Raw genomic sequence first — 27,711 nt, forward strand, 5'->3', positions numbered from 1 at the left:
CAGGCAAATCCCTTGTACTGCAAGAGCGCAGTTCACATATGACCGCCCTTTGTCTGCGTTACAGCGTACCCCAGCCATCCATGCCTATTTAACGTTTTTCTACCGGCAGGCCATTGTAAACTCGCTCTGAACAGCGACATGTAGTAACTTGATGCCCCGCCCTCTCCCCCACCACGTTCGCTTGTGGAATATTCCATCAAGCGTCGGCGAGGCGTGACGTGAGTGACGTAACGTGACGCAACGTGACGCACCTGCTCGAATAGCTCTTGGACCTGAAACGCCTCTCTCTAGATGCTGGTGAGTTCGTCTGCAACCGCAAATCCCTTCTATCGGCCCTTTAAAAGTGTTGCGCAGAGTCCTCAGCTCGGCCTAGGCACTCCCAATCTGCTATGATCTGAAGCTGCCACGCCTTAGTACTCGCTGCTACATAAAACCACAAACTTTCTGAGTTAAACTCCATACCGACGATCCACTAACCTACCTAGATTAACGGCTCCCGCCACGGTCACTGACGCGCCGATAACATCTGAATAATCTCCTGGGCCAGCGCACGGTCCCCGTTTACCTACCCTCGGAAACACCCTACCTACAGCCTTGCCACCTGGACCGCCCCATTTACCAAAAAAACGCCTAGGACCGAGCTAGCGTCGCCCCTTTCAACAAACCTTTATTCTTGTTATTGCTAATTCCGAAAACACTACCACGTTTCTTTATTATGTTCCGCTCTAATTCCTGGTCTTTTACTGCCTGCTTTCACTGTCGTCTTTGGAAAATATTGTTTTTATACCTGACACCACTTTTTCATACTCATTAGGTTTTTAAAAAAAAGTTTTTCTAAAGGTGTGAAACGCACCTTGATTGCCTAATAACCCCGTAGGTTACTGGAGGAGTTTGCTACTGTACTACCATCCCAGTGAGGGCCGGCCCGAAATCGGATTGACCGGGACAGCGCCCTGTGCGGAAAGATCATTTGGAGCTTGTGTGTGTGTACATGGGGGGGGGGGTAGTTGTTGCGTGTGAGGCAGCAGGCGTAAGGAAGATGGGAGGTTGATATCCAAGCCTAATGCGGGGCCCGATATTACATTTACAAAGGCACAGGGAGTGCCCCGTGACTTCTTCCCCGCATGCATGGTCAGCGACTAGCTGCCGCCTCCCCCCCAAACCGGCACCCAACACCCAGAGAAACGTGGACACGAGACGTCTTTACTTTTTGGAAGGCGGGCGCTAGTCGCCCGGCTGTATTTATTAAAATATGAAATTAAAAAAGGTTTTAATTGCATGATCAACAATTTATACAAAAATCAGCAGGACATTAGATACAAAATTATTGTCAACAAGTTTGAGAGCCTGACCTTAACAAAACTCTAATACATGTTGTTTCCTAACCGAGTCTAACATCCTCATCTTGATTTTTGTACATTTCTGGCTATATGGCAAGGTCACTACCGGTGTCAGGTCCTACAAGCTGCGCCTCCCCATGAGACGTGCGCATGCGCATTGTTACCCCGGGAATTGCCCGGTCTACGCCCTGAACTCCATTTACCCACTAAAGGAGGGCCCTTACTCTGCGCCAGCCGGTGACGTCATGAGTATACGCGCGCGGGGTGGCTACCAGCCTAAGGAAAGCGTGAACTACTCCTACCCGCGCTCCTTTGCAGCATCAATTACCTTGCCCCTGGAGTTCTAGGAGTGGCCCGCAGGCCCCTCCCCCTGGGCGGGAACCTCCATAGGATGATACCCGCCCCCTCAGACCTCAAATATGTGCTCACCGATAATGACCTTACCGCATGCCCCATACCTAATAAATACGACGACCTATGGGAAAAAATTCTAAAGGACAGCTACACTGGCTAATAAATAACAGCATCACCGTACCGCTACAAAGGGAAAAAAGGCCTAAAAGACACTTGGCATCAAAGAAAAAAGTACTTCACCCACAGTTTGCTAAAAGGGGGAAAAAATTCCTAAACAAAAGCATCATCAAAATATACAAACAGATCCATATCTACTACCATGTAAGACATGTGGACAGTACTTTCGCAAACTTACCATTAAACCGACATAATGAATGCCACAAGACTTTGTTCCAAGGGATGGTGGGTGGGAAAACAAAGAAGCCCCGAGCGCGGGGCACACCGTGCTGTGAGGGAGCGTCCAGGGACAAGGGGGTCTCCTGGGCGCTCCCCACCTCTTTATTCTCTAGGGGCCAGGCGGGGGGGGGCACGCCCCCCCCTGGCCCGCCCCTCCTGTAGCCCGCCCTCCCTGACCCGGACCTTCTACCTGGTATCCGGGTCAGGGAGGCCGCCGGCCAATCGGTGGTGGGTCGCGCCCCCCAGGGCCCGCCCCCACCGCCGAGAGACAACAATGGAGAAAGGGGGGGAGACGGTCGCCGCGCCGCCATGCGTGCGGGGGGGCCAAGGGCCCCCCCTTTTCACATGGTCAGCGACTAGCTGCCGCCTCCCCCCCAAACCGGCACCCAACACCCAGAGAAACGTGGACACGAGACGTCTTTACTTTTTGGAAGGCGGGCGCTAGTCGCCCGGCCGTATTTATTAAAATATGAAATTAAAAAAGGTTTTAATTGCATGATCAACAATTTATACAAAAATCAGCAGGACATTAGATACAAAATTATTGTCAACAAGTTTGAGAGCCTGACCTTAACAAAACTCTAATACATGTTGTTTCCTAACCGAGTCTAACATCCTCATCTTGATTTTTGTACATTTCTGGCCATATGGCAAGGTCACTACCGGTGTCAGGTCCTACAAGCTGCGCCTCCCCATGAGACGTGCGCATGCGCAGTGTTACCCCGGGAATTGCCCGGTCTACGCCCTGAACTCCATTTACCCACTAAAGGAGGGCCCTTACTCTGCGCCAGCCGGTGACGTCATAAGTATACGCGCGCGGGGTGGCTACCAGCCTAAGGAAAGCGTGAACTACTCCTACCCGCGCTCCTTTGCAGCATCAATTACCTTGCCCCTGGAGTTCTAGGAGTGGCCCGCAGGCCCCTCCCCCTGGGCGGGAACCTCCATAGGATGATGCCCGCCCCCTCAGACCTCAAATATGTGCTCACCGATAATGACCTTACCGCCACAGGCCAGCATTGTTAACCGACGATCTGGCCTCCCCCTGCCTTGACCTACCCTAGAAAGTTCTCACTTTAGCAAAACCTTCCAACCAGGCCCTGACATTATCAGACCACAGGACCCTTCCTTCCTCCGTCAAATGGACTCCCCTCACCAGGTAGAATTATGCGCCCCAAATACACCCATGTTGGATTTTCTGCAACCGAGGGGGGGCGTGAAATACTTTGTCCCACTGTGTGTTGATCCTCTTTATCGAGTGATTCCGCGCCCTGACCGAGTCCGTCCCTGCCACCGCGGGATAAGTTGAGACCCTACTACTGTGCCACCCGGGCAAGTCCTGTAGACCCACCCGCAGTGGAGATGAGCTCACCAATGAGTATTCCCTCCCAAGTTTGGCCAAGTCATTCCCCCCTAGGTGAAGTATCACCACTGACGGGGGGTCGGGCTGCTGAGCGAAGAGTCCCTGAAAGAAGTTCCTGAACTGACCAAGGCACAGACCCCCAAACCAAATCTTCCCTGTCCCGCATCCAGCCTGTTGCTTGTGCTGGCACGTTGTAGCTCCTCCACTTCTGGTGATGAGCTCCTCCCCTGCGTCACAGGTTTGAGAAACTCAAGAACCATGAAAAGACCAAGAAAAACCTGGGTGACAATTCCCACTTCCACCCTAGGGAATGGGTAGCACTTACACCTGCCAGCAATACTTGGGCCCTTGGTGTCCTCTTTCTTGACGTATGCTTCCCTTTTGACGTCCACCCGCTGCTGATGTTGCGGTGTGGAGCACCCCCCAGATATCCGCCATGGACCCAGCCGTGACTGACGTAACCATCCCTTGGGCTGTCCACCTGTTGCAGCTGTTGTGATGTGGAGCACTCCAGGTATCCACCATGGACCCGGTCATACATAAAATGGGAAAGATAAACACACACCATTAGTGTTTCTGGCGATAACTGCTGTACACGTGCTAGTCTTACATTACCATCAGTTGCTGAGTTTTAGATAAGATTAGCGCCAGATGACTATTCATTAACACGTCGACAGTACATGTTAAGCATAGCCTCAGTTTGTGTCCCATGTATTGTGATTGAATTAGTGTTACAGAGAGTGCCCTGTAGAATGACCTCTATTAGGAATAATATCCCGTGTGCAGTACAGTGACCCAGTGGCAGTGCCACGGCACATTTATGGCTACTAAAATTCCGTTGTAGACCGGACATCACCTCCTATTCCTGGTTTTCCACCCAGGTCTTTAGGCCATCGGGTCTAAGTTTGAAAAGGCCAGTCTGTTTGCTAGTGCAGCATCTAGGTCGTTTAAGCATAGGCTCAGCACCGCCCTAACCATGCTAGGCTGTAAAATTGGCTTCCTATTTTCACATTCATTGTTACTTCAAGAAAGTTGTGCTGCAGGCGAGGACATCGCCTCTTAATCCTGGTTTTCCCCCCATGTCTTTATGCATAAGATCTATGTGTGAAAACAAGACAGTCTACTTAACAGTGCAGCATCACAGTCTTTAGCTAAAGGACTTAGCACAGCCCTAACTCCGTCAGGCCATAAGCTGGCCCAAGGGCCTTTTTCGCTCGCCACTTTGGCTTCTGGGAAATATCATCCTAGCCAACCGGACATGATCACATGCATCCCCAGACCTATGTGATGCCGCAACTAGGCTCTTGGGCACCTTTTAGGTGTGACATCAGGGTGTGTATGATTATCAGGACCCCAAGTAGTCTCTCTACAGGCTCTAGGCCCTGTTTCCATGCCATTCGTGGTTCCCCTACCACAATATTAATATATGGCTTTGGTACACCCCTAGAGCTCAACGTATATGGTGCTAAATCACTGTGTGCTATATAAGTTTACACACTGTAATTATTCGCCTCTAATCTCATCATAGGCTCAACGTATATTGTGCCAATTTACTTGTGTGTTAAATAAGTTTACTGACTGTAATTTCTTGCCTTTAGCCTCGGAAAGGAACTAAAGGGATGTGTTTTAGAACAAATACATATATTTGTTATACACCTGTTCTTTTTTCATTTACTCATTCATGAGATTCTAGGCTGGTAAAACAAGCTGCTCTACATTCCCTCAAGACTTAGCCTGAAGGCAGCACGCCATACAGCTACCAATAAGATAGCTTACTAATAATGTTGACTTTACCTGTCATCAACGAATAGTCAATTGGACTGGTGCAATGTCCCCCCCTAGAACAGTGAACAGCACCTCAGATGTTCATTACCTTTACAATGAAATAAGTCCCTTTTATGACTTACTGCTTTGGCTTGCAACGGAATGTGGGACCTGGGAAACTGGCTTTCTCAGTCTCGTCAAGCCCTACCCTTAGATGTGCATTAATCCCCAGGAGGACCCCAAGAGAAGGGGGAATACCCTATTCGTGAATCGTTCCACTATTGTTCTAACTATCCCCTCAGCAGACACCAATGATAGTAATTCTAGAGTGTCAAAATTTGACTTATGTCAATGGCTGTTCCTCGCGTAAGATAAATAAGCAGCAACCATGGCTTGGATAAAATATTGCAAGTGCCTGGAGGACATCAATGAAGAAGCCCAGGAATGAACACCAAATTACTACTCTTTGTGCTCTGCAGCTCAGAAACCAGTTGGTGTGCCCAACATGGACGCAGAGTGTTTGCGTTCTGCTTCTGATACGTGCCCTGTACCATTACAATACAGTGGATTCCCTTGGAAATGCTAAAAAATGTGGGGCCTTGGTGGGATGCCTACCAAACATTGTTTGTATAGTCGGCCCTCAATACTGCTGTTAATACTAGGAACAATTGTATAGTGAAAGCAGCCGTCTAACCCTTTTTCTGCTATCCCGACCGTCATCATTGTGTGGTGCACTCCCTAAAGTATCTTGGCTGGGAGCCATCTGGAGCCTCACACCTAGATGTAAATACAATGGAGGCGAAACAAAGGCACACAGCTGAATATTGCTTTCCCAGTACCTAAGAGAGGCATTGTTTCGCCTTTTTCCAGTGCCGATATATGGGAATATGCATGCACTGTCAAAAATGTCCGATGTGTTTTTCCGTCCGAGTATTTACTCATATTCCAATTTAAAAACCCACAATTTTTCCTTTTTATTGTGCTACTCAACGCAATGCAGGGTGTCAGAGCACTTCACATTACACATACGCCTTATACATTGAAAATAAATTGTGTGTGTAAACCAATGAACAGTGTGTGTTACTTAAGACCAGGGCCACTGAAATTATGCGGCAATGAAGGATTAAATTAAGTCGCAGGGCTTGCTAAATTATGCAGCATAATGCGGCACATCTTTGGGTTAGTACCAGTTCTTTATTCTGTCATATGTTCACATCTTAACACTATCTGGATAAAAGGTCTTATCTTATAAGTATTAATTTAACACCCCAATACACAACATGCACTGAAAGGTGAACAGTCAGCTTTTGCAAAGTGCATTCCGCTTCATAGGAACATGCATTTCTAGTAACTTTTGTTCAGTTTGAGCTAAGAACAACTTGTAAAATATGCAGCAGAAGATGTAATATGTGGCAAATGTAGCCAATCCAGTACTATGCGAAAAAATTGCAGTGGCAGCAGAATCACATAATGCCAGTGGGCCTGCATGAGATAGTGAGGGATACATGATGCAGGAGACACACGTCCTTCCTAGCTCACTGTGCAATGTTAGAAGGGTTGTGATTTATGAACTGCAAATAACAAAAGGATCTCTGTGCTAAAAAAGCAGTTACCCACTTACCTACCTACATAGATGAACTTTGTAGGAGAAACATTAACCCCCCACGCTACTTTAATCTAAAACTGGGATTGGAGAAAACATATATTCCTCCAGGAAATGTGGTAACCCCCAGAGTTATTCTACCAATACTCTCATTGACGTTTACTGGACTCACAAAGTTCTCAGCAGCAGATGCTCTAACCTTACCACATATTTTAAAATGCCGACTTTGCGACCAATTTAAGCAGAACAGATTTACTGTCACAGTAACAGCACTTTAAGAACACTGTTTTCATTATGTATTATCCACTCCTTCTTCCTGGGTGACTAACAGCAACTAGGAGCCTGCTGAGGGGGGAAGGGGGTGCCAAACAAGGGGTCGATCCTGCGATGTCACGATGTTAAAAGGGTCATTTCGTATGTCTAGGGCCAGTGATGTAACTGACGTCACCATTGATCTTCAGACTAAGGGACAGTCAAGCCATTCAAGTGTGCAGCGAGCTGCCGAGGGAAAGTGAGGCTCCGGGGGACAGGTGGACGGACGCTTCCGCGTTACGCCGGGCAGCTGTCCCTAACAACTAATCGCACGCGGTCAGTGCGCTGAGCGAAACGTGCTTTCACGAGGGATGAGTCAACACTACCGCAATCCTTGACAAACTGAATATGAGAAAATTAAAATCTAACAACTGCCACCAATGTCTGTGTGCAAATGTGTTAGGTACGTGTCTCACCGGTTCCTAAAATCTCTCGGGCATTTTTGCTGTGCGCTTTTAATTCAGTATTGGATTTATTATAAGAAAAGGCAACACGGGGCAGAAGTTTACGATCGTTTCAAAACTGTCTTAGTTTGTTCTCATTTGCAATATTTACTTCATTCGCGGTACTTCATAACACACATGTATTGTGAACAACATTGAAAAGTACCACTGAGTAAATAGTCTCTATTTCAGGGAGGAAGGATAGATAGGGCCAATGTTCCCTCCAATGTTTCATCCCGCTTGTAATATTTAAAGCTTTATGAAATAATTAGAAGTAACTAATCTAGGGGTCGGGGGTGTCTGGCCAATTTATTCAATCAATTTACAATATTTCCCGTAAATATGAATACTCTGACTGGCGTTAACAAAATGTGATGCCTCAATTTAATGTAGGATGATTGTTCTAAAAAACCCCACACCACTTTCTGACATCACATGATGGATTTCCTCATAACTCCACACGTGAAAGAAACATCAGTAAAAATTCAAGGAGAACCGAGGGCTCGTACCTTTCATGCGCGGGCTGTCCCGTTAAAAATATTGATGCTACAGCAGCGTTTTAATTTACCAGGTTTTAGAGGGTTAAGTTTGACTATGCAGTATTGATTATAATGTGTTTCAAACAAACACCATTGCCGGAACCCGGGATCGAACCAGGGACCTTTAGATCTTCAGTCTAACGCTCTCCCAACTGAGCTATTTCGGCACCAGCTAGTCCACGCGGAGGGAGATTCATGTATGCGGCCTGCCGCGGCATTGGTTATTTAAAGCAGGAAGGAGGGCGACTTCTATGTAGCGTAACCCTAACCCCGTCCCGCCCCGCATACCTCAGGCGACCTGCCTCCCTCCGGCTGTGCTGATCAGGGATCCAGCGCGAGCTAACCGGGGAAACATCTCTCTGTCCCATTTTTCCAAAATTAACAAAATAACAGAACCAAGAGTGCAAACGTTTGAAACGACCTTTGGCCCCCCCGCCCGCATGAGCACCACGGCCAATGGCTCACCTTGATTGCCCGAGCCCGTGTTAAGCCCACACCCGGGCCCTTTGCCGGATCGGCGTTGTCCCTGCTTGCCGCTGCCCTCCCGGAAGCGACCTGGGAAACTGGCTCTCAACTTCGTCTGGGCCTCCGACTCTCCTTGTGCCATACGTCTTGCTCCTGTACCGCCGTAGATCTTCCGGCTCACGGGCTCCAACGATATCATCTGTACGCCCCAATCGCGACGACCATCTCCAGCCATCAGTCGATACCTGCAAAACAAAACGAGAAATTGACAAAAACAAAGAAGCCCCGAGCGCGGGGCACACCGTGCTGTGAGGGAGCGTCCAGGGACAAGGGGGTCTCCTGGGCGCTCCCCACCTCTTTATTCTCTAGGGGCCAGGCGGGGGGGGGGGCACGCCCCCCCCTGGCCCGCCCCTCCTGTAGCCCGCCCTCCCTGACCCGGACCTTCTACCTGGTATCCGGGTCAGGGAGGCCGCCGGCCAATCGGTGGTGGGTCGCGCCCCCCAGGGCCCGCCCCCACCACCTAGAGACAACAATGGAGAAAGGGGGGGAGACGGTCGCCGCGCCGCCATGCGTGCGGGGGGCCGAGGGCCCCCCCTTTTCACATTAGCACCGTGAGAAGTTTTGTCCAAAAAACAAAGAGGGTAGTTAGTGGTGGAAGAAAAAGTCGCCCCTCATAACACGAACAAATTTGATGGGCAGGTAGTACCACTAGGCAAGTAAATATTAACTGTAATGAATCGTGGTGCCACTCGGTAATTAAACACCTCACTATTTTTCTTGGGTGTGAGTACACAACGAACAATGGCCTCGTGCTACAATATACTTACGGAAATATACCACGGCACTCCAATCATTTAATGCTGTTTAGTGTCATATATGACTTGCTAGAAGAACTTTGTTACTTTTTCACAGGTTGCATAAATACAGAAGAAAGTCATTCATGTTCAATCTCATTGACAGCATGTAAATTCCATTTAAATTTGTACAGAAAGAAAGCAAATTTATTTATACAAGGACTGAACACTTTGATGATGGCGTTTCCAAGTCCAAATTGTACAGCAGCTTTCGGTGAAAGACGACAGCCGACACGTGTTACGTCACTAAGGTGACTTTTTCAAGGCCATATGATAGTAAAAACATGTGTTGAATTTACATTTACTGAGTAATAAGTTACTTAGTTGCCCAACCTACTCATAGTGTAAAAATAAATAAATGAAGAGGGCGTACGTGTATAAGCCCATAGGTGAGAGAAAACCAGACAAGTGGATGGTAAACCAGCAATGATTAGGCAATTAGGAGTGATGTAAAGGCATGCAGATGGAGTGATAAAGGAAGAACCATTAGTTTCCCATAAACACCAGCTGTGGTAGGTCTTACTACAGAATTACTAAATCAAGAGGCTGACCTTTAACATAGACTTGAGGTTGAATCGGGTAAGATACGATGCATATGGCGTGAAGACAAACGGTCCGGAGAACCTCTAGGTGTCAAACTTACTGCTATATATTTGTAGTAAGTGAGAACAAGAGAATAAGTATGTTAGAATGGGAAGTCCCTGGGTCCATCTTTAAAAAAATAGGAAAAATGAAGAAAGATTGCTTCCTCTTAATTGTCAAAACTTACATTTTCAACCAGCAGAAAATAATTTGTAATTGGTTTCGAGTAGTATTAGAAGTATCTATCAACAGTAGAAGATACAGTTCAGCAACGTTTAGGCTCTCACGCTGCACTGGAAAAGAAAATATAAACGAAATGTAAATTAAGTATACTGTAATCACAAGGTACCAACAGTGTTTCACAGCCTTTATTTTGTTCTAGATAGTACAGGTATAGAAACCAAAACGTGTGGAGAGTTGGTATCCATGAGGTTCCTGAACTATGCAATGTAATTGAAGTGGTCTCGATATAAAAAAAATGCTCCAAAAAGCGTGGACTGTGCCAAAAAATGCATGTTACAAGGCGTATTCTACTACGTTTACAAGGGTCCCATTACTGTATGTTTAACACAGGCGTGAACTTGCGTTGTTCATTTTAAAAAAGCCATTAGAAGTCGTTTTGCAAAATTGTTCTCATTTGAAAAAATTCCTCCGTGTCGGACCATGATAAGTCCTTGTAAATATAAAAGACAGATTTAATGTAGGCGTTACCCTCCATCTAACCAGATGACCATGCCCTTTTATTTTTGTTTAGAAATATAATAAGTCTGTTAAAGTATAAGTAAATCATGCCCCCAAATGGGGGGGAATGTAGTTCTCTTTTTCTCGTTTACACAAACTCGAGAGAGTGAGGTACTGACCTGTTACTTCTGTAGTAAGCGCAGCGTGTGTTCAAACAACTGGAATGGGCTATAACTCCCGTATTTAAGCAGGTTACAGTTTCCGGAGACCAGGAGATAGTAACCACTGAAACCAGACAAGACGTACGGTTAGCTGTTGCGTTTCAGGGATGAAAATGATTGTACACAGAGCCCTAACACAGCAGCCATTTTAGGCAGGTTGCAAGATTAGTACAGAGTAAAATTGGGGAAATGAGAAAGAAGTGATATAGAGGATGTGTATAGAGTCGCAGAGCGCTGTGCAGATGAAAATAGTTTTAGCCCCTAAGGTACCAGAGAGAAGTAAAAAAGGACACTAGCAATTGTGTGTATGAGGTCAAGAGTTACACATTGTTATACATAGATTGTAAATACAAGCCACAATGCTCAAATTCTTCAATTGCAAAATTAAAAGTAGGAACACAATATCCCAAGTATTATTGTGAAATGAACATATCATATAGATAGGCAGTGCAAAACATTATGTCAACTAGTTAATCCATAATACATAGTAAGGGGAGAAGGAGGATGTTATTTAGGTGAAGAAACTTACTTGCGATAATAAAAATGTTTTGTAGTGACAAAAACATAGCCTCATTAGACCTTAGATATTGAGACTACATGGGACCAAATTCAGAAATTTTCAGTGTAGCAAAGACACATAATACGTATTGCATTAGTACATGAATGATCATATGTCTTAACTCAGGTGTAAATCGTACATACAGTATTGTTCTTATGTATGTAACATTTGAGGATGTGTGTGTGTGTACTAGTGGTCTGGGGCAGAAGTTTGAATGTTATTCCGATAGGAACACGTAGTTCCCTACTGATATTCAAGCCCCTTTCTGCTGATCGTAGTTTCAAGATCCATTGTGTTTCCAATCTTCTAAGAGCTAGTAACCTATCTCCTCCTCTAAGGTTATTCTGTACCTGTGTTATTCCATGAAATCGAATGTTGGTCATAGCAATGGAAGGGTGAGCTGTGTTAAAGTGTACGACAAAGGCATACTCTGAGCTGTTGTTGCGAATAGACCAGATGTGTTCTTGGATTCGTTCTTTTAGTGGTATAAGAGTACTGCCTATGTAAATGAGTCCACAATTACATCTTATACAATATACGACAAATCTGGAGTTACAGTTGATGAATTGTCATATGTAATGTTTGGCAGGTGTGTTATATTGACATTCTGTCACTTATTAAGAGCAAAAGGGCAGACACTACATCGTGTGCATTTTTTTTGTTTAAATTTGTTCATTGGGTTTTAACATTCAATATGACATTTTGACTCAGTACATTAGTGCAATGTTTTAAAACACAGTTACAAGGAAGTGCAAGTATTCTTGATCATCAGCGTACATTTTGCTGTTTGGCGATTTTATAACTGTTTAGTCCGTGCCTACGTACATTCTGCTGTTTCACCATGTCAGTACTGTATGGCCCATGGTAAAGAACTGTCGGGGGATGGGGGGGGGGGTGTCTACACGTTGTTCTTAACTTGTCAGCGACTCTGTGTGCTGATCGGGTGAAGTTTGCCGCCCCTGGGCGTACATGAATTGTTCGCTGTTGTGTGAACTTCCCGGTGTTGTCTTGTCTAATCATGCCTATTTGCGTTCCCAATAATATCGTTGGCGTGGTCGTCCGCCAACACAAACTTGCAAACTTTTCAACTGTTGGGGTAAACTATAAGGGTAGAGGAAAGGGGAGGGAGTTTTCCAACCAAGGATTAATGGAATCGCTCATGTCAATGGTATTATTCCTTCAGTAGGATGTGAAGACATGGTAGTGTGTGCACGGGGGAAGGGTCGGGGTGTGAGCCTCTGCGGCATGTCCTTTGTTGTCTAGGGGGGAGTTCTCTGCTTGGCTACTACTCAAGATTGACTCTGGAGTGGCAGATTCTCTTGTGGCACTTCTGCGTTAGAGCTAGCTGGAGGGAACGGTGGGGTCTGAGACTGTGAAGCTGCGGGTGTCTCCGACGGGTTTGTTTCTTGTGTAAACGTATGTATTAATCGGTGTGTATATTACTAAAACAATCATAGCAAGCAGGAGGAGGAGTGAAATGTAAATGAACCTACACATTTATTTCGATACAAAAACTCTGTTATTTTTAATGAATTTTCATGTTAAAATCATACATCAGCACTGTAGAGATCTAGATGAAGCTGGGTCTGCGTGGAGCTCACCCTTAAAGTCCCTGAGGCTTCAATGTAATCAATAGTATCACAAATGTAGTCCCCCCTTTTTTTTATAAAATTTACAAATGAATGAAATAGACAATTTGGTTGATCAAACTATTTTAGTGGTGCTGAAAATCAACAAGTCTTATATAAGCATTTCCTATGCTTAAACATATGCAAAACATGCGTATATAAACAGGTGCTTAAACGTAAACATCATGTTTGTTCAAAACATATTGTACTAATAAACATAGAATGAACCTAATAAAAAAAAATCCCTATGCATTTCGGGTCTATTAGAACCCTTCTTCAGGGGAATAAATAATACAACATCTGAGGTTAATTTCTTCTTGATATATCCTGTAGTTTTCACGTCAGTTCCGTATTCGGGCACTACAAATCAAAGTATCTGAGCATTATTACCAAGAATTTGTACATGGTCGTTCTTTAAGATTAACACTGCACTCCAAGAAATGAAGGTGAATAGAAATGAAAGTCAAGTATAAACCAATAAAGTATTAACCCGAAGGTCAGTCAAAGAAACCCCTTTATTTGTGACGGTAAAGAGAAAATGAAGGGATGGTAAAGAGAAACTCAGAAAATGGTGCTCCAAGAATCCGCCACCAATAGCATGTCTAGGTGCACTCGTACTTGCTGTGAGTAAAGTTGGTAATCAAAGCCGTCCGTGTTAATAGCCACTGTGCACTGTAGTGATATAGTCTCAGTACACTTACCCCGTCCGTGACAATCTAGTGACTCAACCGTATGCTGTTTATGGGGATGATGGATACCCCATCTACAATTGATAGTTAAAACCTGTGTTCAGGACAAATCTCTAGTTTGCTATTCAGGTAACTTATCTCGACAGTGAACATCAAAAACGCTTACCTAAAATCATTACGCGAAAACACGCGTCAACGTTTTCCTTCCCCCTGTTCCACTCTAGTGTGCCAGAATGCTCGAACTCTTAAATCAACAAGAAAAAAGAATAGGTTCCCTTAGTATTTCCAACACTACATCAAAAGCGCGTGAAACTCGAACGGAGTTCTATGGAACGCCTACCTTCACCACGCGGCGTTCGCGACCTCAGACCTGCCAATTACTTCCGGTCAAAACATCCGGTTCGACGTCTATCCATTAGTTATACGGGAACAAGTCTTGAATCTTAAAAACTTTAATGAACACCAGGAATCTCTATGTTCATCAGAACAACGTTAACAATATTCTCGAATATCAGGCTGAATTGTAGTGGCGATTGTCAACGCGCGAACTTTTATACAATGATACATGTGTTAACTCGGCGAGAAAGCACAAGACTAACATTGTCAAACCTTTACCGGAAGAAACTCGCTCATGTTAAGCATAACGGAATGAACAAAATTCCTAAATATGAGGACGGTTTTGATGTGCAAACACTACACTATTTACTGTTATAAACACGTGAGAGCGGTAAGGAAAATAAAATAAAAGAAAGACTATATCAAAGAGAGTCATGATGTAGAAACATAATAGATACTAAGAACCCAATAGAGTGGAGGTAGTGTTAATCCTGTACAATGGATTTTACAGTATTTCAACAGGTATTCATCATCAATATAATTAATGCATATACAAAATGTACCTGCTATACAAAATAAATCATTGGGAAGAGATGTGGCCAACATCCCCCCCCCCCCACATGTCAATAGAACTTCCTAGGTTATAAATATGTTAGTGCTGGATTTCGAACTTAAGCAATCATCATTGAGTCGTACAACATAACTACTGATCTTAAGATTATTTTGTACCTAAACAATCCTGATACTACTCATTTCTAAGGGTGTAGCTATAGTCTATAAGAAGCATAACATTTCATACTGATCGTTAAGCCCACCCGGAGTCAAAGTACCGCATTTTTTGATCCAAAATGTCTCTCTCCGTGAGAGTGCATTATTGTGATCTTTGCCAGTGTGTTTCTCTACAAGTTCTAAAACTGAAATCTAAGCTGCGGTATTGAGGGTGACTCCCTTATCCAATGTGTCGCAAGGCTAGATGTAGAGGATTTATTGCGTATCGTGCTCTTGTGCTCGATCTTAAAGATCGACCATGTACAAATTCTTGGTAATAATGCTCAGATACTTTGATTTGTAGTGCCCGAATACGGAACTGACGTGAAAACTACAGGATATATCAAGAAGAAATTAACCTCAGATGTTGTATTATTTATTCCCCTGAAGAAGGGTTCTAATAGATCCGAAATGCATAGGGATTTTTTTTAATTTTTTTTGTTAGGTTTATTCTATGTTTATTAGTACAATATGTTTTGAACAAACATGATGTTTACGTTTAAGCACCTGTTTATATACGCATGTTTTGCATATGTTTAAGCATAGGAAATGCTTATATAAGACTTGTTAATTTTTAGCACCACTAAAATAGTTTGATCAACCAAATTGTCTATTTCATTCATTTGTAAATTTTATAAAAAAAAGGGGGGGACTAAATTTGTGATACTATTGATTACATTGAAGCCTCAGGAACTTTAAGGGTGAGCTCCCAGCAGACCTAGCTTCGTCTAGATCTTTACAGTGCAGTTTTGGAATAAGGTTGTGGGCAACCATACACTGGGTACGCTCCCAATACAGATTAGAACCACTTTCACTGTGATATAAAAGGATTGACAAAAGGTGTGCAGGCTAGACTTTTACATAGCAAAATCATACATCATACACATCCAAAATACATGAACATTAACAAAAAGCAAATCAAAACAATATTAATCTATACTACTATTATAAAGAGAGAACACACACCTTTGAGCCAGGTAAATTTGGGATCCACAGCGCCAATCAATACACCCAATACATCATAGGAAACGTCAGGGTAAGCAGATGGACATAGGCGATATACCATAAAAAATATACCTTAGAAGGGAAAAGTACGTTCTTTCAGAAAGTAGTCCCTTGGAAGTAGCGCCATGTCTGAGGTGGGCGTGTGCGTTTAATGCGTGCTGACATCACAATCACGGGTCCGCCATGTTAGTAAAGTGCTCGGAGAGCAGAAAGGAGCGAGGCCAGAAGCGGCCAGGACAGGAGCGCCGAACCGACAGACTACGGAGTCCGACATGCAAAAAGCGGACAGGAGCATGGGCAGAAGCGGCATGAGCGCCAAGCCGACAGCCTCCGGAGTCAGGACAGGAGCGTGGGCAGAAGCGGCCAGGAGCAAAGAAACTAGCGTGGGCAGAAGCGTCCAGGAGCAAGGAAACGGGGGCAAGGAAACAACATTCTGCGCCCGTGATGCTGGGGAGTACGCTCTGCTGCTCCCGCTGCTGGCCGCTCTGCTGCGCGTCTCCTGCAGCGGTGCTGCCCCCAGCCCCCTTCTGCCCCGGACAACGTCGGGGCGGGCTGCTTCGAAAATATATTGTCACAATATTAAAAAGGAGGAAAGTGGCATTCAATACTATCGACGCGCGTTTCGGCATTTCAAAAAACGCCTTCTTCAGGAGCCACAAATTGTATTATTAAAAAGATTTTTTTCACATTGGATAAAACCAACTTCTATTTCCTTAACGATTCTTAAATCAGTGATGTAAAGGATATGACAGTTAATGACTAAAAGAATATGTTGTTGCTTCTAGTTAGGGCTAGATGGTTCTAGTCGTCGCACATGAGGACCAAAAAATCACTTTTATAGTTCAGGATATGGTGTCGTTCTGTAAACTTTTACTTTATATCCAAATATACTGTAGAAGCAATCTCTCTACTGTAATTGTGGAGAAGCTCAATGCCGGCGTATTACGTCCTGCGCAAGCATTTAATGTTCGACTAAATATTATGGTTATCCTACGAACGAAAACAGGAAGTCCGTTGCAATATGGCATTCAATTAAAACCAAAACGTTCTCCTTTTTCACTTGTCTCACGTCTAATCTGTGTAAGTATAATTGTTATAATCAAACCAGACGACCGCACCGAAAATATTCGTGTCAGAGAGGACTGAATTCTTCAAAACCCGGAAATCATTCTCCCTTGTCTGTCTCACGCTTAGCGTGATTCGTTAGAGACTGGGTACGAAGATAGCACGGCGCTGCAGAAGATGACTGTCAGCGTTCCGTGACCGTTGGGATAAATTGTGTAAACTTATGTATTAAGTGCACCCATTCTAAGGAGCTAGAGTGTTTACGGGTTCCCTTTAGTTCTTCCTCCCCGAGTGTCTCTTCCTCTGCTTTCCCCCATTTTTTCATAGCTCCTATCCAGGCTGCTTCTGGGGGCCCCGTGGGGGACCTCCAGTGCATGGCTAGGGACATAAAGCGATACTGCACTTTTTCGGTCTTCCACCTGCGGAAGATCCCAAGAGCACATGCCTCTCATGTGGACATAGGCATGATGTTGGTTGTTGCCCTTAGTGTCCGATGGACCCTGTGCCAGTAATCGTGAATAGTGGGGCAGTCCCAAAACATGTGTTTGAAGTCTGCTTCAGGGGCTTGACAACGGGGGCATGCAAAGTGTGTGTATGGGAAGAACTGATGGAGACGGTGCGGAGTGAGATAAGCTCTGTGGAGGATATTGAACTGTATGTTCCGAAATCGCACATTCCTGGAGACCTTTTTGGGGTACTCTAAGGCTGTGTTCCATTCTTTGTCATTAACTACCCTTCCTATGTCAGTTTCCCACTTTTGACGTAAGGGCTGAAGGGAGGGGAGGATCAGTTCCCGCACAGCTTTGTAGAGCCAGGTGACCAGATGGCGCCCCACTCCCATGTGCAAAACGGTATGGATCACTGGGTGCATTGGAGGTTCTCCTGCGTCGAGATTCCAGTACTGGCGGCTCCTATCCATAAGTTGTCTATGCATTAAAAATTGCCCGGGCGGAAGATCGTATTGCTTAATCATCTGGACATACGTTTTGAGCTGCCCCTCTTCAAACAGTGACTCCACCTCTGTGACTGCCAGGTCAGTCTATTCTCGCATGGCACTCGCCGTGTAGTATGTCTCTCCTTTGGGGAAGCCCACCAGCGGTAGCAGGGGTGAGTACGGAGGCCTATTCTTAGACATGCGATGTATTCTCATCAGGCAGGTGCGGGCTATAGACACTTGTAGTGGTCGAGTACGCATGGGTTTAGTGCGCGGTTGTGCCGGCAGTGGTGTGTGGCCCTCTGTGGTGACGGTCTCCCCTGTATGGCACCCTGCTGTCCAATATGACAGCCATTGTAGCTGTACCGCCAGAAAGTATGCCTCAAATGCCGGTGCTCCCAATCCCCCTTCCGTCGTAGGTAAGTATAGTGTTGAAAGTGCAACCCTGTGTCGACTTCCCCCCCCATATCAGCTCGGTAAGAAGACTGTCCAATTCCTTAAAGAAGGAGCGTGGCGGTATAACTGGGAGGTTAGTGAAGTAATACATCAGTCATGGACCAATTATAATTTTCGCTGGTCTACTCGTCCTAGGGCAATGTTTTCCAGAATCCCACCGCCGATCGAATCCCTGCCAATGCCTGACGATGATTCCCTTCATATAAATCCTCTGGGGTGTGGTACAGCCTCACTCCCAGATATCTAGGCGCCTCCGCGTTCCAAACAAGTGTCTGAGATCCAATCTGTACTTCAAGTGGGGACTCAGCGGGTATATCGTAGATTTCTCCCAGTTCACCTTGAGGCCGGAGGCGTCCGCGAAGTCTCCGAGTGCCCTCCAGATAGATGCTAGGTCTCGAGTGGCGTCACAGAGATAGATTAATAGGTCGTCCGCGTATGAAGACACACAATGCATTGTGTCCGCTATTGGAATTCCCCACTCCTCGCCCTCCCGTCCCAGGCGTATCGCCAGGGGTTCCACCGCTAGGGCGAACAGGAGAGGAGATAGTGAGCATCCCTGCCTGGTTCCTCTTTCTACTGCGAACTCTGGGGAGATGTATTTGCCCATTCTGACTCGAGAGGTGAGGCACGTGTAAAGGAGCTTTGTGTATGCCATCAGTCCCGGGCCGATATTGATCTTTTTAAGGACCTTGAAAAAATATGGCCATAACAGGGTATCAAATACCTTTTCGAGATCTAAAATTAGGCACGCCGCATTGGGGAACCGCCTCCCTGACGTGTCTTGTATGTGGAATAGTCTGCGCATGTTTTGCGATGTTTTACGTCGCGGGACGAAACCCCATTGGTCCGGATGAACCAATGGAGTCAGGATTTGGGCAAATCTCTCCGCCAGTATTTTGCCTAGTATCTTGCAGTCCGCATTGAGTAGGGTAATGGTCTGTAGGAAGAGGGGAGCGTTACGCTCTATGTGGTTTAAGGAATGTGACTATCATCGATTCCCTAAGGGATCTTGGTAATTCACCTCTATCTAATGCGTCGTTGTACATGGTGACCATGTGTGGGATCAATTGGGCTGAAAACGTGCTATAATATTCAAGTGGAAGGCCATCCAATCCCGGGGCTTTGTTTCGCTCCAGCGTTCTGATCGCTTTAGTGACATCCGTGGATTTTATCCTTTTTCCGAACAATTTTTTATCCGCTTGTGGAACCTGAGGGAGTGGTAATGGATGCAGAAATCTAGTGATTGCTTGAGGGTTTCCCTGTCTTGGGGCTTGATAAATGTTAGAATAATAGGTATGGAAGACATGTAATATCTCGGGTTGTGAGCTCCGGAGCGATCCTGTCTGATCCCTCACCTCTGTGATTGGTTTCACCTCTGGGTCCTGTTTAGTGAGCCAGGCCAGGAGTGTCCCTCCCCTGTTGCACTCCCGGTGTACCCTGGCGGCATATACTCTAAAATTATATTTGCGGAGGTCCCTCAGTGTTTCCGCGTAAGTTGTTTTGGCTCTGGCCACTTGTTCTGAGGTGGCCTTGCGCTGTCCTCTTTTTTTCAAGAGGTTTTCTAAGGTATGCTCTGCTTCTTGTAGTGCCTTCTCAAGTAACCTGCGCACCCCTACTACTTGCTGTATGCAATGCCCCCTAGCTACAACTTTGCATGCATCCCATTCAATCAACCGTGAAGATGCCATTCCTGCGTTTAGTGTGAAGTGTTCCTGAATATGTTCCCCGTGCTCTTGCTTGAACACCTGATCTGTGAGGCACTCCAGCGGTAACTTCCATGTGGGTACTGTGGGGTGAGGTGGTTTCGCGGCAACTTCCATGTGGGTACTGTGGGGTGAGGTGGTTTCCATCTGAGGGTCAGCGTGTGTGCCTCATGATCTGATAGCACCCTTCCTAAATAATCAGTGTTGTATTTTGGGGAGTAGGGCAGTAGTGCATAGAAATCTATCTAGGCACACTCGTAAGTTATGGGGGATGGAATGAAAAGAGTACAGTTTGGTGGTGGGGTGTTGTGCTCTCCACGTATCTGTGTTTCACCCATATGTTAAAGAGTTCTGTTTGCCTATATATTGGTGAATGTGCTGGTGGGGGGTGGGATCTGTCCAGGCCAATGTCCAAACGCAGTTGTAATCACCGCAGAGTATCCATGGGGTGTGTGTGTGTGTTGAGATAACGTTCCCGTGAGGCGGCCCCAAAATGCGGCCTGCTCTACATTAGGGGCATATATACTGCCTATTGGCACAGGTTGTCCGTCCAATAAACCCTCTATCAACGCATATGGCCCTTCCTTATCTAATACTCGTGTCTGTTCTTTAAAGGGAGTACCCGGCCTGATCCAGATCAGAGTCCCCCTTGTAAACTCTGATTACCCAGTGGTACAGATGGCACCCCTCCATTTCCTACGCAGACGCTTCACCTCCGTCGCGGTCAGATGAGTCTCCTGCAGGAGGGCTATGTGTGCCCGCTGTCTCTTTATGTAAGCATATACTGCTTAGCGTTCGCTTGCCGTATGTATTCCCCGAACATTTAGCGTGATAAATTTGATGTCAGTATTAGGGATTCTTGTGGTCATGTCTGCAGTTGTTTATATAGGCGTCACTACTGTACCGTTCTGTCCTGACCTCAAGGCCCCTCCCGACTGCACAGTCACCCTCCACATCCTTTGTGTCGTCCCAGTCGTTCGCTCCCATAGGGGGTTTAGGGGGGTGGTTTAAAAGGGGGAACCTAAAAACAAACTTCGGGAAACATTCCCAACCTAAAGGGCCTATTGCTCGAAACAATAAGTCCAAACTGTACATCTCGTACTGTCTCTAGTTTGTTACTTGAGGGGGTGGCTAGGCGTCGTCACTGGGTGTCAGTGCCATAGCTACCCACTCCATGTTGTAGACGTGTATATCGCTGCGGATGTCCGTTCCTTTTTTCTGCCATTCGCGATGTTCGGCGTTTGGCGATGTCCTAGAACGTTCTGGTTACTGTTGTGATGTGACCTCTCGTGTCTGGCATGTGTTGGTAGATCCGACGGTGTATACTAGGATTGGGTGGGGAGAGGCACCCTCCCCCCTTGTTCTTCCTGCGTAGTCTGATTTCATCATGTCAGTGTATCAGCTGTTTGTGGGGTTATTAGTGGCGGTGTGACCGAGCCCTCTCGGGAGGTTATGCGCATCACTGAGTTCCTCTTCGGCTGTGAAGAGATATGGGCCTCGCTATTATTTGTTCCAGGTCGGGGGAGCTCCTGGTGTTGGGGACTGATGGATGACTCCGTTGCGTATGAGTGATCCGTTTAGGCTGCTGCCGCCGCCCATTGGGGGATCGCTGGACTTGCGTGACTTTGCGGTCGTCCACCCAATTCCTCGCCTCTGCTGGATCAGCGAAGAAGTGCGTGGATCCTCCATGAAAGATCTTAAGGCGGGCTGGGAACAGGAGTGCATATTGTATGTTGTTTTGACGTAGGTGCGTTTCACCGCGAGGAACGTGGCTCATTGTTTCTGAACTGCTTGAGAGAAATCCGGCAACAGCATTACTTGTAAGCTCCTCGACTCTGAGTGTTTTCGCTTGCCTGGCCGCTCACAGCACCATATCCCTGTCCTGGTAGTGAAGCAATTTGAGCAGAAACGGTCTGGGTGGAGAACCTGGAGGAGAACCCTGTGGGCTCTCTCTACTGAGAAGAATGGTGATAGGTCCTGCGCTTGGGTGTAGGTTCTGATCCATACTTCTACATATCGTATGGGGTCCGCCCCCTCCACTCCCTCCAGCAGATTAAGAACCCGGATGTTGCTCCGGCAGGAGCGACCCTCCAGGTCATCTGTCTTGCGCTCCAGGAATTTTACTTTGGTCTGTAGGTCTTTGGTGGCCTCCTGATGTGACTGGATTTGTGGCTCCACGATCGGAAGTGTCATTTCTCCCTGCTTGACTCTATCTGCTAGTTTTCTATGGTCATCCCGCAGTAGATTGAGGTCCGTGGCGAGTTCACTAAATTTGCACTCCATGGTCACCCGGGACTGTTCTATCGCTGCCAGGTCTTTATCAAAATTAGCGGACATGGAGTCCGGGTGCGGGGGTTCCCCATTCTGCTTCGCCCCCGAGGGGCCCGGGGAGGACTATCTTCCTGTCGCCGGGCCTGGCGTTGTAGCTGTGATCCGTTGTCTCCCCATGTTCGTGCTGGTCGTCTGTTGACCCCTTTTGTGGTCCCTGTGCAGCGAGCTTGTGATTATGTGTTTGATGGCGGCGTGGTCCGTCTCTTCTTTCTTTCTTTCTCAGTGTAGCGTGAGGTCACCTCTGCGACGGTTCAATTTTTGGTGATGTCTACTGCTGCCGGTACCGGAAAGTGTTCTGCGCTGGCTCGCTCAGCTTTCTCCATGTGCCGTTGTGGCCCAGGTATACCGGACTTCAAAGACACTGCGCTGGGGTTGGCGACACCCTTCCTTTGGTTTCCCATGCCATCTCCTGACTAAAAATTACTCCAGTTCTCCTCACCGGATCCCACCACTATAGGTGTGTATCCCTTCAGTCTTTGACTGTGCCCTGAAACTCCCAGGCCCAGTCTCCGAGTTTGTGGGCGGTTAGCGGGCCGACCGCCTCCTGCAATTGTCCTTCTGTCACAGCTCCTGTGCCCTTCCTCGACTGTTGTTGGTTTGCCGCACTTTCAAAACCTAATAACATTTTGGGGGACTCAGGCCCAACTCCTTCCTGTTCCAGGTGTGTCCCAGAGGGGGGGTTCCCCCTCCCTAGTGTCCTCGGGGCTCCCCCTCTCACCTCGGTGGCGATTTATGTGCTCCCCTTCCCCATCGTGATCAGCCGGCGAGTGCCGCCATTTTATATGGGGCTGGGGACCGTTAATCCAGGCTCTTGGAACTGCGGGGATTCCGGCCGGTCCGGGGCCAAGGGAAGAATCAGCGCTGTTTTTTCTTAATTTTTTTAGGTCTCGCGCCTGCGATGCATATGGCGAAGTCCTATGCGCATCGCGCAGGCGCGATACTATAGTTGCCGGGGCTGCTTCCCAGGAGACAGGAGACTGGCACGCGCACGCTCAGCAAAGCGATCGGAGCCGGCCGCGCGCGTTCCCAATCTCCTGTCTCTCTGGTTATGTCTAGTTTCTTTTTGTGTGCGTGCGGTTTTCGTCATTGTTGGATGGACCCTCCTTGTTTGTATGTGGGAACAAGTGCTGTTTCTTATTTGGGACCCAATGCATAATCTTATTTAAACTGCTGATGGAAATCGGAACTCGGGGCCCGAGCCAAATATGTCTCAACAATGAACGTCCCCCGACTTGAAATGGTTTAAATAAACACACGAAGAAACTGGGTTGGTTTTGTTTGTAGCACAATGGCTCTTTTGGAATGAGGTCCCGGTCAGAGACTTGAGGAGTTCTGTGCTGTGTCATCAGACCCGTGGGGCGTCGGTCCCTGTCCTCTCAGTGAGTCTGAGGCTGTGGCAGTGCTGTTCGCACCGCCGCGTGGCGGTAAAGTCAAATCAATGTCGATGTGAATGTTGGAGAAGCAAGGAGTTAGTCTGAGGAATCGACGGCCGCCCCGTAAACAGAAGGGAGCCTCGCAAGTAAGTAGAACATTTGAGAAGATGTTGCTAGCTAAGTGTTATCATCTGCAAATATACGTTGCTAGTGGCACCGCCTGACCAAGCCCCACGCGACCGCAGTACATGTGGACCCACTGGACAGCAGTGGTGCGTTGCACCTGCTGAGCTCTACTGTGCAAGTTTGCCGAGAGTAGTGACCAGTGCTGAGTTTTGCAGCGCCAGGGCCAGGGCCAGGCCTGGCTGCTACGAAGAGCTGTTGCGGCTCTGCGGTAAATCCCGTGGCTGGCCCTGTCCGAAAATGCAGCTCTCGGTGGCTGCCAGTGGCCTTCGCTGCAAATACATCTTCATTCAATGAATTAAGCAAGTATGTGCCAGCGAGTAGTAGCGCTCTGGAGTCAGGTGCATTAATGAAGAGCATTGAGTGAAAATTGCGCTAATTAAAGCTCCAAATAATGTGCATCAGTTTGGCTTACTTTCCTCCTTACACACACGCAATGCACACCTGCACTCGAGTCGCAGCCACACACTTCATTTCAGACACCATGATACCTGACCTGTGTTACTCTGGATGAGAACTGATCCACGGATGATGTAATATTTGACTGCTCTGCAGCTGGCCCAAACGCACTCATTGACTCGTCTTCTACTAATGCCACTGATTTGCCACACAACTAATTGCCCAGCATGTATCATATACATAAAAAAGGTGTGCCTTTATTTCACGCTCTGGACATCGGCGTGCATGCGATCTCCATCTACTGCAGGACTTCACAACTGATGAGACCTTCTCCCTGCTCCAGCCCCCTCCGCACACACATCCAGGTTAGGCTGAGTTATGGGTGCATTGGGTGGCATATAATTTGTGGCAAGAGAGTTGACAAAAACTCCGTTGCTAGTTCTTAAAAGGCTGCAGTAGAGACTTTTCAAAACGTATAGTTGAAAAAGAAAACGGACTCCATTACACTCTCCGTTTATATACCAATATTACAATTAGCATAAGCACTGCATTTTAAATAATGTTGAAACTGGACACATACGTTTTCATTCATTTTTGTATGTTTTTCTTAATTTTATGTTCAACAAATTGCTCATTGCTACACAACAAATATCAACAATGGAAGAATTCACACATGCTGATTGCCTCATCAGTGATAATATCTTTATTCAAATATTAATTTTACTAACTTGATCGCTATCACAACTCCCTTCATTGCCTTGTTCTAATAGTTGCTCAAAACTCATGAAGTGTTTATGCCATTAAAATTACAACCGAGATAAAATAATAGCCTAAGTACTTGACGAATTCTCTGGCTGTAACAATATGCACTCATTGCCTTGGTTATATTCCGGCAGTCACATTCTGGCACGAGGCGGGTGGTGACTGGACCCGGGTCTCGCACACAGTGTGAGGTCTAAGGTGGTGGGTGGCAGACTTCTTTTAGCAGCATCGGACTAATACCTGTAGGCTTTAAAGTAAGGCAGGTCCCACGTACCCTGGATTTACTCTGTGCAATATTCAGCACAGAAGAGCGCCGCCCGGTCGCTCCTAGCATGAAGACACGCTGGCGCTAGGCACTAAGGCACTTGTCACAGGCGAGTTGTGCTGTGAATGGAAGGTGGTGAGGGATAGGCCTGTACGGCTCCCACCTTTCCCTGGGAATAATACCACCACTTTCTAATGTTTGAAGATTCTCTAAATGCCTAGACATGATAAACAGGACTTTTATTACTTTATTAGTCACGGACCATCAAAGCAGCACCTCCACACATTTTAAAGTGCTTTTTACTCATATGTTTGCTGTTTTAAATGTGCACTGATAAGGGACAAAATGCCAGCTTTCGCTGATTTTTGTACTGAGACATTAAAATCGTAATCAGCCACATTAAAAAACAGCCAGGTACCAACTCTATAGGCTGGTTCTGGTTGCTGTATCTGGGGCCAGATTTGCTTAAACTGACTGGGTTGCATAGATATGGTGTTTGCATGCACCGGCAGGGCTGACTAAATCATACTGGGAAAAGGATAATAGATGGGACTGGGCAGGGCCAGGATGGTTCTGTTGAGGGTTAAACGGTTTAGAAGGGACTGGTCAGGGGTCACACTAGTTCTGGTGGATACGAATGGAGCTAGAATGAAATTCAGCTGGCTGAGATGGCTCTGATGGAGGCAAGGGGGGTCAGAGTGCAGGGGTAGATTTGCTGGGAGTGTGCAGGGTTTCCGCACACTGGGCTGGCCCTGGCTGTTTCCGGTCCGGTCAATGGAGTTAGGATGCACTGAGTGGGTCAGGCTACTTCTGATTTGCTGTTAACGGTGTTAAAATGGACAATATTGTCTGGCCAGTGCTCCTCATTGCCAAAAAGGTGGACATTTGTGATATTTAACTCTCAATGTGGATTTCATTGCTTTTTTCTACTGGTGAGAAAGTGCCACTCATTTTGCCACACATTGGGCAGTAGAATGTCACTCACAAGTACACTAAAACCATGGAAAGCTCACACATAAGCAATCGGAAAATTTGGCATCTATGCTATAAAATCAGCTTTTTAGGCAAGCGTTTGGTCAGGAATGATCAGATCAACGAGATCATCTGGTGAGCACTGTAATGCCTTCCTGCCATCTGGTACTGCGAACTGCAGTCACGCACACTGTCTTCGGTTAGTGGTCTTCCATTTCAGGTGCTATGCATCAGTTTTAAGATCTTCTTAGAGTTTATTGTTGCTCAAATTGGTGTAATTTCTGATATTTAGAAGGTTTCCCTCATCTTCATTGCTTGATTTAGCTTGCAATAAAGTGTCACTCATAATCATTGAAATGTCACTCATAATTACACTGATTTTAAGAAAATGTCACACATAAGCAATCTGAAACCTTGGCAGCTATGCTTTTGTTGGCACTCCAACTCTGCTAGAAAGAACTACAGCTGCATCACGTGGGCCAATGTGGCATAGGGAGGCATAAAAACTGGGAGAATATTTCACAGCATGCTTTAAAGTCAGAGCCAGTTTGTCATGTTGTGATGTATTGTTAAGCATGCTTGTAAACATTAATTTAGAATTATTTTCCCTAATGGTACTTCACCGCAGATTGTGTTCAAGAGTAGTGGTGAAAAGTTCACACAAAAGTGTTATCCATCTTTGGAGAGGGGTCACTATGACCCAGACTTACTCAAAGGTGCGACACTGTGTCATATGTAAATAATGCAAGTGCACAGGTTTTGCACAGTGTGCACTGGAGAGGAATATCCTGCATGGCAATGAAAAGTTGCACATTTACAAAAACTTCACGTTTGCACATGTGCACATCTCAGATAGCCCTCTTTTTTTTTTTTTGTAGATATCTTTTTATTGCAGCATAAATAGTGATAGCGTTACAACGTATGAGACATTTCTGCTGGTAAGCACTCTCTTTACGAGTTATCAACATTCATTTCACACAGCTCTGTGGCTCACACCCCGGAGGTCGAGCAGCGTAAAAGCAGAGAAGTATGTGTGGATGTTGGAGTCCCACTGAACAGTTGTTACCAGCTTCCTAGGCAAGACAGTGCTGCTTTGTAATCCTCACGCTCTCTCTCCAAATCGCGTAACCTAGCAACATGTCGAAGCAAGGCCTTCCCAACCCCCTAGCCCACCCGACCCTCTCCGCCTCCCCCCCCTCTTCCCGAACTATCCCCTCTTCTCCCAACTCCACCCCCCACCCTCCCAGGCATGCCAGCACGTCAGCAATGCAAGGTCACAGTTATCCCGATCAATACAGACTCGAAGTAGCCCAACAGGAGTAGTCGGCTAAGGACTGGTGGCTCCCACTCGGGAATTAGGGGGATAAGG

At 46.4% G+C, this 27,711-nt stretch overlaps 1 protein-coding gene and 1 non-coding gene across 3 annotated transcripts in view; one reads left to right on the top strand and one right to left on the bottom strand.

Annotated features, from left to right (window-relative positions):
- The first annotated feature begins 232 nt into the window (after nucleotides 1-232).
- The window catches only part of GPAT2 (glycerol-3-phosphate acyltransferase 2, mitochondrial), a 1,306,638-nt gene continuing 1,279,159 nt past the window's right edge, over nucleotides 233-27,711 (top strand). For both annotated transcript variants that reach the window (XM_078667014.1, XM_078667016.1), the window contains exon 1: nucleotides 233-297. The gene's annotated coding sequence lies outside the window, so the exon portion shown is untranslated. The remainder of the gene's footprint in view (nucleotides 298-27,711) is intronic.
- On the bottom strand, nucleotides 8,206-8,278 carry TRNAF-GAA (transfer RNA phenylalanine (anticodon GAA)). Its single transcript has one exon. It is a non-coding gene; the product is annotated as a tRNA-Phe (tRNA).

This window comes from Lissotriton helveticus, chromosome 11 (genome assembly GCF_964261635.1).
Source record: "Lissotriton helveticus chromosome 11, aLisHel1.1, whole genome shotgun sequence".
NCBI lineage: Eukaryota > Metazoa > Chordata > Amphibia > Caudata > Salamandridae > Lissotriton > Lissotriton helveticus.